General features: G+C 43.9%; 1 long non-coding RNA gene across 1 annotated transcript; it reads left to right on the top strand.

Annotated features, from left to right (window-relative positions):
• The first annotated feature begins 5483 nt into the window (after positions 1 to 5483).
• LOC109277690 (uncharacterized) lies at positions 5484 to 9623 on the top strand. The gene is made up of 4 exons (XR_008422107.1): positions 5484 to 5790; positions 5907 to 6094; positions 6475 to 6559; positions 9365 to 9623. It is a non-coding gene; the product is annotated as an uncharacterized LOC109277690 (long non-coding RNA).
• Positions 9624 to 13328: the final 3705 nt, after the last annotated feature.

Below are 13328 nucleotides of genomic sequence, written 5' to 3'. Positions count from 1 at the left end.
GTCGCTATGGCAACGCGGGGCCCCAGCAAAGCCACCGGCAGTGCCCGCCCCTTCCTGCGGAGACTGCGCTCGCTGAGCAGCCGGAAGGGTGCAGATCCGCAGGCGTGGGGAAGGATGTTTTAGGACCTGTGGAGGTCGAGGGCCGCTGGTACATAGGCCTGATGGCCAAAGGCTGGTGGGCGAGCCCGAAGACCCCACAGCCGATAACCGCGGAGCGTGGGCCCCAGTGTGTCCCGGGAGGCTACTGCCCTTGCCATGCGGCGCCCCTCTCCCATCTGGGGTCTTCTGGGCAAATACAAAACCCTAAGCAGACAGAAAAAGGTTAAAGCCTTTTGTGCCACGTTTCGAAGACAAAGAGGCAAAATATGAAGGGAAAACCAACATCACACCGGTTCTGAGTCTCATCAGGGGTCTACTAGACACCTTGAAGAATCTGAGGGAAGCTGGGGCGCCTGGGTGGCTCAGTCGGTTAAGCATCTGACTTCTGAATTCCGCTCAGGTCATGATCTCAGGGTTCCTGGGTTGGAGCCCCGCGTGGGCTCTGTGCTGACAGCTCAGAGCCTGGGGCCTGCTTCGGATTCGGTGTCTCCCCCTCTCTCTCTCTCTCTCTGCCCCTTCCCTGCTGGTGCTCTGTCTCTCAAAAATAAACGTTAAAAAAAAAAAAAAAAAAAAAGAATCTGATGGAAGCTGTACAGACCCTCCACCCCTTGAATATGCGTGTATTTTACATGGACACAAGTCAGCCCCAGTCACTTCTCCCTCCTCAGTTCACATCCTTGAAGTGGCTCCCTGGTCACTCAGTAAAAGCCACAGTCCCTCCAAAGTTCCCTGTCATCTGCGCACCCACCTCCCCTTTCCTCTCTGAACCTGTCGCCTACTTCTGGCACCCAGTCTCACTCTGCTCCAGCCACACACGTGCTCCCTTGCTGTTCCTGGAAAATGCTGGGCATGTTCCTGCCTCAGGGGCTTTGCCTCTTCTGTGCCTTCTGCCAGGATATCTGTTCCTACAGATATCGGCCTAGATCATCATTCCTTCCTCTCCTTCAGGTGTTTTTGTTTTTGACAGGTGGGGGGGGGGGGGCACGTGCATAAGCAGGGAAGGGGCAGAGAAAGAGAGGAACTGAGGATCTGAAGAGAGCTCTGTGCTGACAACAGAAAGCCTGGTGGGGAGCTCAAACCCACCAACTGTGAGATCATGACCTGAGCCAAAGTCAGATGCTTAACCAACTGGGCCACCCAGGTGCCCCCCAAAATCTTGTTTTGATGGCCTTTTCTCTGATCATCAATAGACTCTCCTTCATTGCTTTGTTCTTCATTCCAATTGGAATGGAACTTTTTTGTTTGCTTGTTTGCTTTGGTTTTGGTTTTTTGGTTTATTTTGGAATGGGACTTTTGCTCTGATTTCCACACTCATTGCATCACTTATAGTTAATTTGTTGGGTGTGTGTCTTCCTCTCAGCAGAGGGTAACTGCTCTGTGTAAATTCTTGCCTCATCCAAGGTTCCCTTTGGTTGCAAGTAGAGACATCTCGTACTACCTCATAAAGGAAATTTATTAATGATACAAGAGTGTTGGAAAGCTGTTCACAGCAAAGCCATCCTCTTTGTCTCACTTGGTCTCTCCATCTCTCTGTGTGTCTCCTTCACTCAGCTTTCTCATGCTTGTGGTGGAAAAGAGCTGCCTTTTATATACCTTGGTTATATAACCACTCACAATGAATTGGCTCTTTTTGAATTCCGATCCCAAATTCATGAGTGGCCCAGGTAGGGTCTGGAGTCTGCCCCTGGCCAGTCATACTACTAATGCTGTGGTTCTTCTCACGACATTCTCCTCTCCTCCTCAGATGCCTGGCCCACAGGTCCAGCAGGCTTTACCCTAGTACAAACTGTCCTTGGCCTGTGACTTTATCCAGAACCACCCTGCCACCCACTGAGTAGTGCCTCATGGTCTAGAATCTCCTCTCTCCCTCTCCCAAGGCCCGAGTCACAGTCCCACCACTGCAAGGAGACCTTTGATGGCCTCTAATAAAGGTCCTGACTCAGGGAAGCTAGAACTGTCCCCTGGAGAAGAATGTGGAGCAGATTAAGGTTTACCTGCATCCACAGGCCAGCTGGACGGGCAGGTTACAAATCTATGACATCATTCTTCCTATGGGGTCAGAATCTGGTAGCATTATTCTCAAACTCCTAAGTAGGCTCTACAGACTGGCCACTTCCCAATACTGAAGTGCCAAGAGGGCTCGGGTCCAAAGACCCTTCTGATAATTACTTGCCAGACTTGAGTGGCTAGAATTTAGCTGGGCTCCTCCCAAGGATCTTTTGTAAAGCCTGGGGTGAAGAGAGCTCTCCTGTGTGGTCTGGGGTCAGAGGGGCTCCTCTATACACCCACAGATAAACATCCCCTTGAGGAGACATGCTCCTACTTATGCTTTCCTGAGCACAAAGCTTTGGCTGAAAGCCTGGAGGCTCTGTCCTCTCCAGAAATCCTTGCAGATTTCATCCAATAGTTGCTGAGTTGTCAATCCTAGGGGGTCCATTCACACTGAAATCCACTCCTGAGAGGACCATCTGCATAAAATGAGAAGGGGCCTTCTGATGCTGATTAACCTGGGTCTCAGGCTTCCCAGAAGTGGCAGGAAGGACCCACCTGTGAGGACCAGCAAAACTCTCTGGTGTACATAATAGACAAAAGATGGAGAGAACTCAAATGTCTATTAAAAGATGAATGGATAGGGGTGCCTGGGTGGCTCGGTCGGTTGAGCGTCCAATTCTTGATTTTGGCTCACGTCATGATCTCATGGTTTATGAGTTTGAGAGCTGCATTAATACAGGGCCTGTTTGACTTCAGCCAGGTCACGATCTCGCGGTCCGTGAGTTCGAGCCCCGCGTCAGGCTCTGGGCTGATGGCTCGGAGCCTGGAGCCTGTTTCCGATTCTGTGTCTCCCTCTCTCTCTGCCCCTCCCCCGTTCATGCTCTGTCTCTCTCTGTCCCAAAAATAAAATAAAATTAAAAAAAAAAAAAAATACAGGGCCTGTTTGGGATTCTCTCTCCTTCTCTCTGTTCCTCCCCCGCTTGTGTTCTCGCTCTCAAAATAGATAAACTTAAAAAAAAAATTTTTTTAAATATGAATGGATAAACAAAATGTCATCTGTCCATCTAATGGAATATTATTCGGCCATAAAAAGGAATGAAACACTGATACATGCTGAAGCATGGATGAACCTTGAAAACATTTTGCTAAGTGAAAGAAGCCAGACACAAAAGGTCATGTGAATGGAAATGTCAGAATAAGCAAATCTGCAGAGACAGAAAGTAAATTAGTGGTTACTTAGAAGGGAAGATGAGAAGTTAGGAAGGTGATAGTTAAGGGCTTGAGCTTTCTTTCAGGGGTAATGAAAATATTCTAAAACTGACTGGGATGATGGCTGCACAACTCTGTGAACATACTGAAAACCATTGAATGGTACTCTTTAAATGGGTGAGTTGTAGGATTCCTGAATTCTCTGAATAGTTTTTTCACAAAGTCTTTGATGCAGGATGAGCGCCCTCTAGGGGTTTTCAGATGACCAGAGTGAGTCACAGGCCACTTTTCAGTTTAAATTCTGTTAAATTAAAAATCAGAGAAATGCCTACAGAGGGTAATACAAAGTGCAGCACATGTTGTTTAACTTTTTGTTGAAGTGTAAAATATGTATAGAAAAGTGGAAATATCATCAATGTATAGCTTGATAGATTTTTTAAACTGAACATAGCCTTCTTGTCAGACTGGCAGTCTCTGGAACTGTCTTCTGGGGAACAGTGCCTAAAGTCCAAATTTGAGTCCCTCCATAAACATGAGGCCACTTCCGAGGAGTGACTCTGTAGGGCCCCTCTTTCTCCCTCCTTTCTCTCCTTTTTTCCTAATCTCTAGGGTTACTCTATCAACGAGGTGGCTATTTATATGGAAATTTAAGTTAAATAAAAATAACAATTCCTCAGTCCCACTAGTCATATTCCAAGTATTTAGTAGGCATGTGTGGCAACTGGCTACTATATGGGACATTGCAGATACAGAACATTTCCTTTATCATAGAAAGTTCTACTGGAAAGTGCTGCTTTCGGGATGAGCTCATCTCTTGCCTCTAACCCTTCCTTGGAAAGTTTCATTTCTCTTTCTCTGCCAAATCCTTTTTTTTTTTTTTCTCTCTTTTTAATCGATCAGCAAAATTCTCTGTCAGAACCTAACATAATGTCTGCAGGGGTAAGCCAGTGGAAATTACAGGGTTTGAAAATAGTTGTTCGGCAAACAAACACAGCTAATAAATCATCTCAAAGAAAAATGCACAGCCTCACCAGCAATTAAAGAAATGAAAGTTAAAATAATCCTGCCATACCATTACATACTGTCTAGACTAGGAAAAATGTGTAAAAATGATAGACTGTGATATTGGCAGCACTGTGGGGAAAGAGGCACCATTACATACTGCTAGCCATCCAGGCAATTAGGTAAATGCTCTTGAAAAACCATCTGGAATTATCTTACAGAAACTATAAAACTATTTTCTGATTCCACTTAATGACCATTATTTATATAACAGGTAGCTGGTGTGAGGCATAGAACTTGTTACATTCTTTAAAAAAAGAAAGTACTTTTCACAACAATCCTCTAAGACAGGTAGGAATTCTTATCTTCACTTAAAAAAAATCAACTTCAGGTTCACAAGTTAGATACCTATCCAGAGTTAAAAGACCAAGGAAGTGGCTGAGCCAGGATTCAATCTCAGACCTCTTGACCTAGGAAGGCCTGTCCAGAACATCACATTGCCTCTCATTTCAAAGAATTGCCTCCAAGGGAATAGCACAACTGGGACAAGGGAAGAAATTTACTCAAACATGTAAATACTAACTAATGTAATTATTGCAAAAGGAAAAACTGGAAAATGCATACAGGAGACAATGTAAGTTGGGCCCAGCACATACTAGGCTCTCCATAAATGCTTAATTTTTTAAAAAAGCGATTGGGTGAAAAAGTGCTCTGGCCCTGGGGCGCCTGGGTGGCTCAGTCGGTTGAGCGTCCGACTTCAGCTCACGTCATGATCTCACAGTCTGTGAGTTCGAGTTCCGCGTCGGGCTCTGTGCTGATGGCTCAGAGCCTGGAGCCTGCTTCCAATTCTGTGTCTCCCTCTCTCTCTGCTCCTTCCCTACTCATGCTCTGTCTCTCTCTGTCTCAAAAATAAAAACATTAAGAAAAAAAAAATTTTTTTTTTAAAGTGCTCTGGCCCTTTAAAAAGTCAGAGGCGGGTTAAGACAGCAAAGGAGGAGGTGTACGAAGCTGACGTAAAAAGCTTCATGCCACATTTAAATGAGCATGCGTTAAAACTCCTTCCCTCGCCACGTTCCTTCACTCAAGTGCGCGTGCGCTGCCTGAACCTGGGTGTGTGAGGCGGGAGGTGTCGGCTCCGCCCGCCTACTTAGGTGGGCGGAGACAGTCGCGTGAGTTCGGTGAGCCAGATTCTCCCGCGCTATTAACCAGCCCGCCCCCTTTTGCACATGCGCGTACGTCAGTACTAGATCCAAGGGTTGTTGAGAGGCTGTGGAGTTGCGCCTGCGCTATAGACCTCCCTGCCGGAAGTGGGCGGATCGTGTTCCAAAGCCTAAAGGGCGGAGGGAGAAAGCGCGGCAAAGATCTGTGTTGCTGAATGGAACGCTGAATCCGGACACTGTCCCAGGTGCCCTGCTGCAGAACTACTGAGCCTAGAAATGTAAAGACCAGAATATGGTCAGAGAGAACTTACTTTTCGATTTTAAAAAGGTTTTACAAGATTATTTTGTTTACATGTGTGTTTAATGAAGATTTTAAGGAAAGGGAGGATTTCCCCTAAATTTCCTTCCCCACCGCCCCCCTCCCCCGAATTCTTACATTTCTAGAAGACTTCAGGAGTCAAAGAGATATTTGAATGCCTATATGCCCAGTTGGAGAACAAGTATTCTGGCCAAAAACAAAAAAAAAACAAACCAGCGTATGTTCTCAACCACAGAAACGTTCGTCCCTAGTCAGGAAGCCGTTAGGAAGATACATTAAATAAGAGCCGGAAAAGAAAGAAATCTGCATCAAGGTAAGTGATTTTGTGTCGTTAAAATTGTAAATGTTTTGAAGGTCCCTTGTGTCAGTTCATCAACTTTATTCCATAACCATTTGTGGAAAGCATATTATGTTTCATACGTGTGCACCTTACTGGATACTAGAGATTCAAAGATGAATGTAACAATTCAACCCCTATCCTTGGAGAGTTCACACTGTGGGGCTCAGGGATAGGACTCCCCCTGGGCAAGGTCTTGAAAGTGGGTATGATGGTGCAAAGTGACTCTGAAGACTGTCTTGACCTCAAGATGGCAGGTGGTGTCCTATGAGCAAAGTGGGGTAGCCTGGGGGGAGAGGAGATTAGACGCCAGTGGTCAGGAACTCGTGTGTTTTCTTGAACTTCCTTTGATACAGGGGATGAGGCAGAAGGTGACTTTTGGACCACAGAGACCCGGTTAAACAGGGAGAAGCTGGAAAACTCTAAGAACGTCTCAAGCTGGTGAGCAGAGAAACCTCCATGCCAAGAGTTATAAATCCTAATCAAGGATTCAAAAACTGAAGGGAAAGGAAAAGTGATTCTTGGGTATTCTGATGAAGTTACTCAGACATTCTATGGAGCTGGGGAGAAGATTTTTCCCTTTTGGATAGCTCCCATCTCCTTAAACTATCTCCTCCTTGAGAGATTGGATCTTAGAAGGATCCTAAGTCAGGGCTCCTGGGTGGCTCAGTTGGTTAAGCATCTGGCTTCGGCTCATGGGTTCAAACCCTTTGTTGGGCTCTGTGCTGACAGCTCAGAGCCTGGAGCCTGCCTCAGATTGTCTCCGAATCTCCCTGCCCCTCCCCCGCTCGCGCACGCGCACTCTGTCTCTCTCAAAAATAAATAAAACATTAAAAAAAAAAGAAAAGAAGGGTCCTAACCCAAGAATGCACCTGTTGTAGAAAGAATGAACTGCTTCATAAATGCCTTGCAAGGAACACAGAAAAATAGTGAAAAAGCAAACAAACCTTAAATTGACTCAAAATATACCCATTAGTACCATTTTCCCCTTAGAGGATTCACACAGGCCTCATGCTAAGAAGGGCTTTGTGTTTGGCTTAATGCTTTGCTGTCACCATTTTGAAATTCTTAATTTCTTTTAAAACATTTTAAATATTTATTTTATTTATTTTGAGAGAGAGCATGAGTGAGCCTGGGAGGAGCAGAGAGAGAGAGGGAGAGAGAGAATCCGAAGCAGGCTTCTTGCTGTCAGCGCAAAGCCCGACATGGGACATGAACCCACGAACTGTGAGATCATGACCTGAGCTGAAGTTGGACACTCAACCAGCTGAGCCATCTGGGTGCCCCAGAGACCAGACATTTCTGTTGTTAAAGGCCCCTAGTTTGTGGAACTGTGTTACAACAGCCCTTGGAAGTGAATAGTTTCCCATAGGTCCTTAAAAAACTACTTTATGAATAAATGGATTGATGAATAAAATATAATTGTATTGTCTCTGGCTCATTAAAAGATGACAAAAAACCTATCAAGATAATAACTCCCCTTTTTTTTCTTTTTTTTTTTTTTAAAGCAGTCTCCATGGCCAATGTGGGGCTTAAATTCATGATCCTGAGATCAAGAGTCTCGTGCTCTACTGACTGAGCCAGCCAGGCACCTCACTATCCTTTTAACTCCAGTGAATGGTTGAAAAACTGGTCCTTTCCACAACCTACTTCATTTTCTCCCATTTTATAATCACTGCATTTGATACTGACTTTGTCCTGTGTCTCACACATGTCCTGCACATGATAATATGGGCGGGTAGAGTGGGTGGCTGTGGTTCCCTGCAGTAGACCCTATTGGTTGCTACTGAAGTTTGATCCCCTTTCCTTCTTGATGGCAGATCTCCAAATGTATGAGCTTCCTTCTTGTTCAGGGAGGGTGACCCCCACCTCCCAGAGCCAGGGGGTAAATTATCATTGAGCAAGTCTTTTCTGTAAATATAGTAAATATTTTTTGGCTTTAAAGGTCAAATGTTTAAAGGCAACAATATATAACTATATTTCTAAAATGTTGAATGAAATTGAGATTGTGTTATAAATGATATGGACCTCATTCAAAACTCAAAACGTTAGGCTCTGCTTTAGTTCATTCAGGCTTCTGTGACAAAATACTACAGGCTGAGTGGCTTATAAACAACAGAATTTTATATCTCACAGTCTAGAGGCTGGAAGTCCAGCCTGGTCAGGTAAATGCCCTCTTCCAGATTACAGACTTGTTTCCTCACATGGTAGAAGGGGCTAGGGAGCTCTGTGGGATCTCTTTTATAAGGACACTAATCCCATTAGTGAGGCTCCACTCTCATGGCCTAATCACCTCCCAAAGGCCCCACTTCCTAATACCAGCACATTGGGCATTGGAGTTCCAGCATGTGAATTTGGGGGGACACAAGCATTTAGGCCATCGCAGGCCCTAAATATAAATTATTAATAAGAAAATCTCATGGGGTGCCTGGGTGGCTCAGTTGATTATGCATCCGACTCAGTTTCAGCTCAGGTCATGATCTCATGGTTTCGCGGGTTCGAGCCCCGCTTCAGGCCTGCGCTGACGGTGTGGAACCTGCTTGGGATTCTCTTTCTCTCTCCCTCTCTCTCTGCCCCTCCCCTGTTCATGCTGTCTCTGTCTCTCTCAAAAATAAATAAATAGACTTAAAAAAATTTAAAATACAAAAAGAAAATCTCCTGATCTTAGGTACCTTTCCAAGGAAGAGTTCGGTATTACAAACCTATTCCTGTATCCCAGATAGTTATCTGTTAGTTTTTGTGGTAAAACAAACAGCAACCTGTTTCTCAGTGGCATCCAGCAAAGAACATTTCTGTAGCTTATTCAGTTTTGCTGGTCCAGGCTGGCCTTGGTTAAGGCAGTTCTGCACCGAGTGTCTCTCATTGTCCCTCTGGGATCAACGGGCAGCTCAGAAATACTTTAACTGCAACGGCAGGAGTGTGAGAGAGCAAGCCTATTCATTCAAATGCTTTTTAAATCTTTGGTAACGGACAAAACAAGCTACATGACCAAATCTCAAATGGAGTATAGGAAGTACACTCTGCCTAGGGAGTGTGGAGTGAGTGCTCTGTTGATCTGGTTACAATGAGTCCTTTACAACAAAATTTTCTGTACAAGCTACTTTGTCGGATTCGTAGCAATGGTGTGATCAAAAACAAAAAGAAACCTGGGACAAGCCCCTGCACTGTAATTTACTGGGTAATCTGGACAGCTTTCTTTCCTTTTTTTTTTTTTCTCATTGTTTTATTTTTGAGAGAGAGAGAGAGAGAGAGAGATTGAGAGCATGCAAGCAAGCGAGGAAGGGGCAGAGAGAGAGATGGAGATACAGAACCTGAAGCAGGCCCCAGGCTCCAAGCTGTCAGTGCAGACGACATGGGGCTCAAACTCAAGAACTGTGAGATCATGACCTGAGCTGAAGTCAGATGCTTAACCAACTGAGCCACCCAGGCACCCCTGGACAGCTTTCACTCTCTGAATCTCAGTTTCCTCATCCATAAAATACACAATAAAAACATTTACCTCTCAGGATTGTTATGAGGATTAAATGAAAATGTTTGTGAAAGTGCATTGTAAACAGTTAACACCTGTCCACATCGAAGGTCTGTGGAAAATGTATTTTTTTAAGTTTTATTTTTTAAAAATTGTTTCTTAATTTTTATTTATGACAGAGACAGAGCATGAGCAGGGCGGGGGGGGGGGGGGTGGTGGCAGAGAGAGGAAGACACAGAATTGGAAGCAGGCTCCAGGCTCTGACCTTTCAGCACAGAGCCCGACGCGGGTCTTGAACTCACAGACTGCAAGATCATGACCTGAGCCGAAGTCGGACGCTCAACCGACTGAGCCACCCAGGCGCCCCAAGTTTTATTTTTTTAAGTAATCTTACAACCCAAAGTGGGACTCGAACCGATGACCCTGAGATCAAGAATTGCATGGGGGCGCCTGGGTGGCGCAGTCGGTTAAGCGTCCGACTTTAGCTAGGTCACGATCTCGCGGTCCGTGAGTTCGAGCCCCGCGTCAGGCTCTGGGCTGATGGCTCGGAGCCTGGAGCCTGTTTCCGATTCTGTGTCTCCCTCTCTCTCTGCCCCTCCCCCGTTCATGCTCTGTCTCTCTCTGTCCCAAAAATAAATAAAAAACGTTGAAAAAAAAAATTAAAAAAAAAAAAAAAAAAAAAAAAAAAGAATTGCATGGTCTTCTGACTGAGCCAGCCAGGCGCTGCTGGAAAATGTATACATGGTGATGTTTGCCCTGTCGTCAACCCAGGTAGAGAGCTGGGAGGTGCTGAGCAGTTGGTAAATTTTTTAGAGTGCTTTTTCGGGCAGGTGGCACTATCTCCCCATTTCAAATAGCCCAAAAGCAGCTTTCATGAAAACCCACTTAGATTTTTTGTAAACCATCAACACACTTTTCAAAGGTACTTCAAAAAGGCAGAAGGTTTGAACTCTTAGGGAGTATGAACCACTTTGGAAGACACTTTGGTATGATCTGGTGAAACTGAAAGTATGAGTAACCTTGCCTTAGGCGAATATATTCTTTCTTTTTTTTTAGTTAAAAAATGTATTGAAGTACAATTGACATACCGTGTTATATTACAGGTGTACAACATATCGAGTCAGTGCTTCTATTCATTACTCAATGCTCACCGTGATAAATGTAGTTACCATTGGGGCGCCTCTCCCCCTCTTCCCTGGCTCACGCTCTCTCCTCCTCTCTCAAAAAAATAAAATAGGTAATAAATAAATTTTTAAAAATGTCCCAAATAGGCAAATCCATAGAAACAAAAAGTACATTAGTGATGGTCAGAGAATGGGGATGAGGGGGAAGAGACTGGTTGCTAAAGATGTGAGGTTTCTTTTTGGGGTGATGAAAATGTTCTGGAATTAGTACTGATGGCTGCACGAATCTTTGAGTATACTAAAAACCACTGACTTGTGCATTGTTTTTTAAAAAATGTTTGTTTATTTTTGAGAGAGAGCGAGCATGAGTGGGGGAGGGTCAGAGAGAGAGGGGGAGACAGTGGGTCCAAAGCAATTTCTGTGCTGTGACCGCAGCAAGCCTGATGCGGGGCTTGAACCCAGAACCTTGAGATCATGACCTGAGCCAAAGTCAACTGACTGAACCACCCAGGCGCCCCCTGAATTGTGCACTTTAAAGAGTGAATTTTATGGTAAGCGACTCACATCTTAAAACTTGTTATAAATAATATATGTTTTTGCCTGCTGTGTGCCAAGCACTGTGCCTGGCGCTGGGATTGCAAAAATGAGCAAAGCTAGACAGATCTCCTACTTACATGTAGTGTATGTCATGTTAAATACTGCATCACACAAAAGATCTTGGAAGATCTTCAAAGGGAGGGCAATCCTGATTCGTAACACAACACTTCTCAGTTTTTCTGCCTTGTAGCATTGTTGTTATGACGAAACAAGGCTTCAAATCTCCTTTCTCAATGAAAGGAAGTAAAGGTGATGCCTGCCCCCTACACCGTACCGTGAGGGTAACTAACAAGGGGAGAGAGCCCTTGAGTATAGAATGGAAAAAATGAAAGCATCACGTTACAAAGATGTTTGATTTTTTTCTGCTTTTTATTTTATTTTGGGAAATTTCAAAAGAGAGAATGAAGGAAGGAGGGAAAGTTTTTGCTTGTGAAATCTGCATATAGGAAAATGCAAAAAACATGTATAGCTTAACAAAGAATTATGAATAGTCAATAATATTGTAATAATGTTGTCTAGGGACAGATGGTGACTAATTGTTTTTTTTTTTAGTAGGCTCCACGCCCAACATGGGGCTGGAACTCTCGTCCCTGAGATCGAGAGTCGCATGCTTTGCTGACTGAACCAGCCAGGTGCCCTTGTTTATTTGTTTGTTTGTTTAAAATAAATTTTAAAAATTAAAAAAAATTTTTTCAGGTAACTCCACATGCAAAGTGGGGCTCAAACTCACAAACCTGAGATTGAGTCACACACTCCCTTGACTGAGCCAGCTCCTGGTATTGTCTGTCTTTTTGACTTTAGCCATCCTAGTGGGTGTTAAATGGTATCTCATCATTTGACTTTTATTCATGACTATAATAATGTTGAACTCAGTAGATATTTGTTAAATGCAGGGATAATCATGGAAATTTCCAGTTTAAGTAGCTGCATCAAATTTTTACACTGGTTTTTAAAATTAGTACTTGAATTGTTTTCTTGTTACAAAAGTAGTACATGCTGAAATGACTATCGAAATAGTGGTTACCTTTGTGGGGAGGGAGGGAGAAATTTATGATCAGGGAAGAGGAACATGGGGTTATCCAGGTGATGGCAATCTTATTCTTGATGTCGGTCTTAGTTGCACAGATTATATTTATAATTATTATTTAAACTGTATACAAAAATATATATGTACTTTTCTGAATATATGTCACAATAAAAAAATGTTCTCAGTGTTGAAAATTTGGAATCAAGTGTTTTGTTTTATTAAAGATGAAGAGCACTGAAGTATTTCTACCACGTAAGCTTTGGGAATGGTAGTTTTTTAGGTGGGAGGAAAAGGAATATCTGTTAAATCTTGGTTAAACAAACTTTTTGCCTTTTGTTGGAAGAAACAGAAATTCTGAGAAGTCACCAGCAGGTGGTGCAATGAAACAAGAGTTACAGCCTAAAAAGCAAACCAAAACAAAAACATGAAAAGCAGCCAACACTCCACTTGGTCACTGGAAAACATTTTTTTGTGTGAATTTCCTACTATCTACAATCTTCCTCCAGTATCTGCTATCATACAAAAGAATCTGATACTTACGGTTTCACTGGGGAACTGTCAGACCTGATTCTTCAAATGCTTTGAACAAAGAGAAAAACATAGACACTGAGTGGTTTCTATCTTTTGTTTCTACTGAGGGTCTTCAAAATAATAGGATCGGCTGGGACTCATATAGGGCTTTTGTGTCTGCAAAAAATAATAGTAATAAATACATTCCTCAAATATTCTTAGGTGGCTTTCAGCTTTCGAGGTGAATTAGGAAGTGTTCAGTTTCTAAACCTTTATCAAGCACTTCTTTCCACTCATCTCTGGTTGATAACAGCCATTGGAGGTTGGGGAAAATTTCACTAGAAAATTAGTAATAGAGGGGCGCCTGGGTGGCGCAGTCGGTTAAGCGTCCGACTTCAGCTCAGGTCATGATCTCGCGGTCCATGAGTTCGAGCCCCGCGTCGGGCTCTGGGCTGATGGCTCAGGGCCTGGAGCCTGCTTCCG

This window comes from Panthera pardus, unplaced genomic scaffold (genome assembly GCF_024362965.1).
Source record: "Panthera pardus isolate Hobbes unplaced genomic scaffold, ASM2436296v1 HiC_scaffold_15, whole genome shotgun sequence".
Lineage (NCBI taxonomy): Eukaryota > Metazoa > Chordata > Mammalia > Carnivora > Felidae > Panthera > Panthera pardus.
This window is presented reverse-complemented; position numbering and strand designations above follow the sequence as displayed.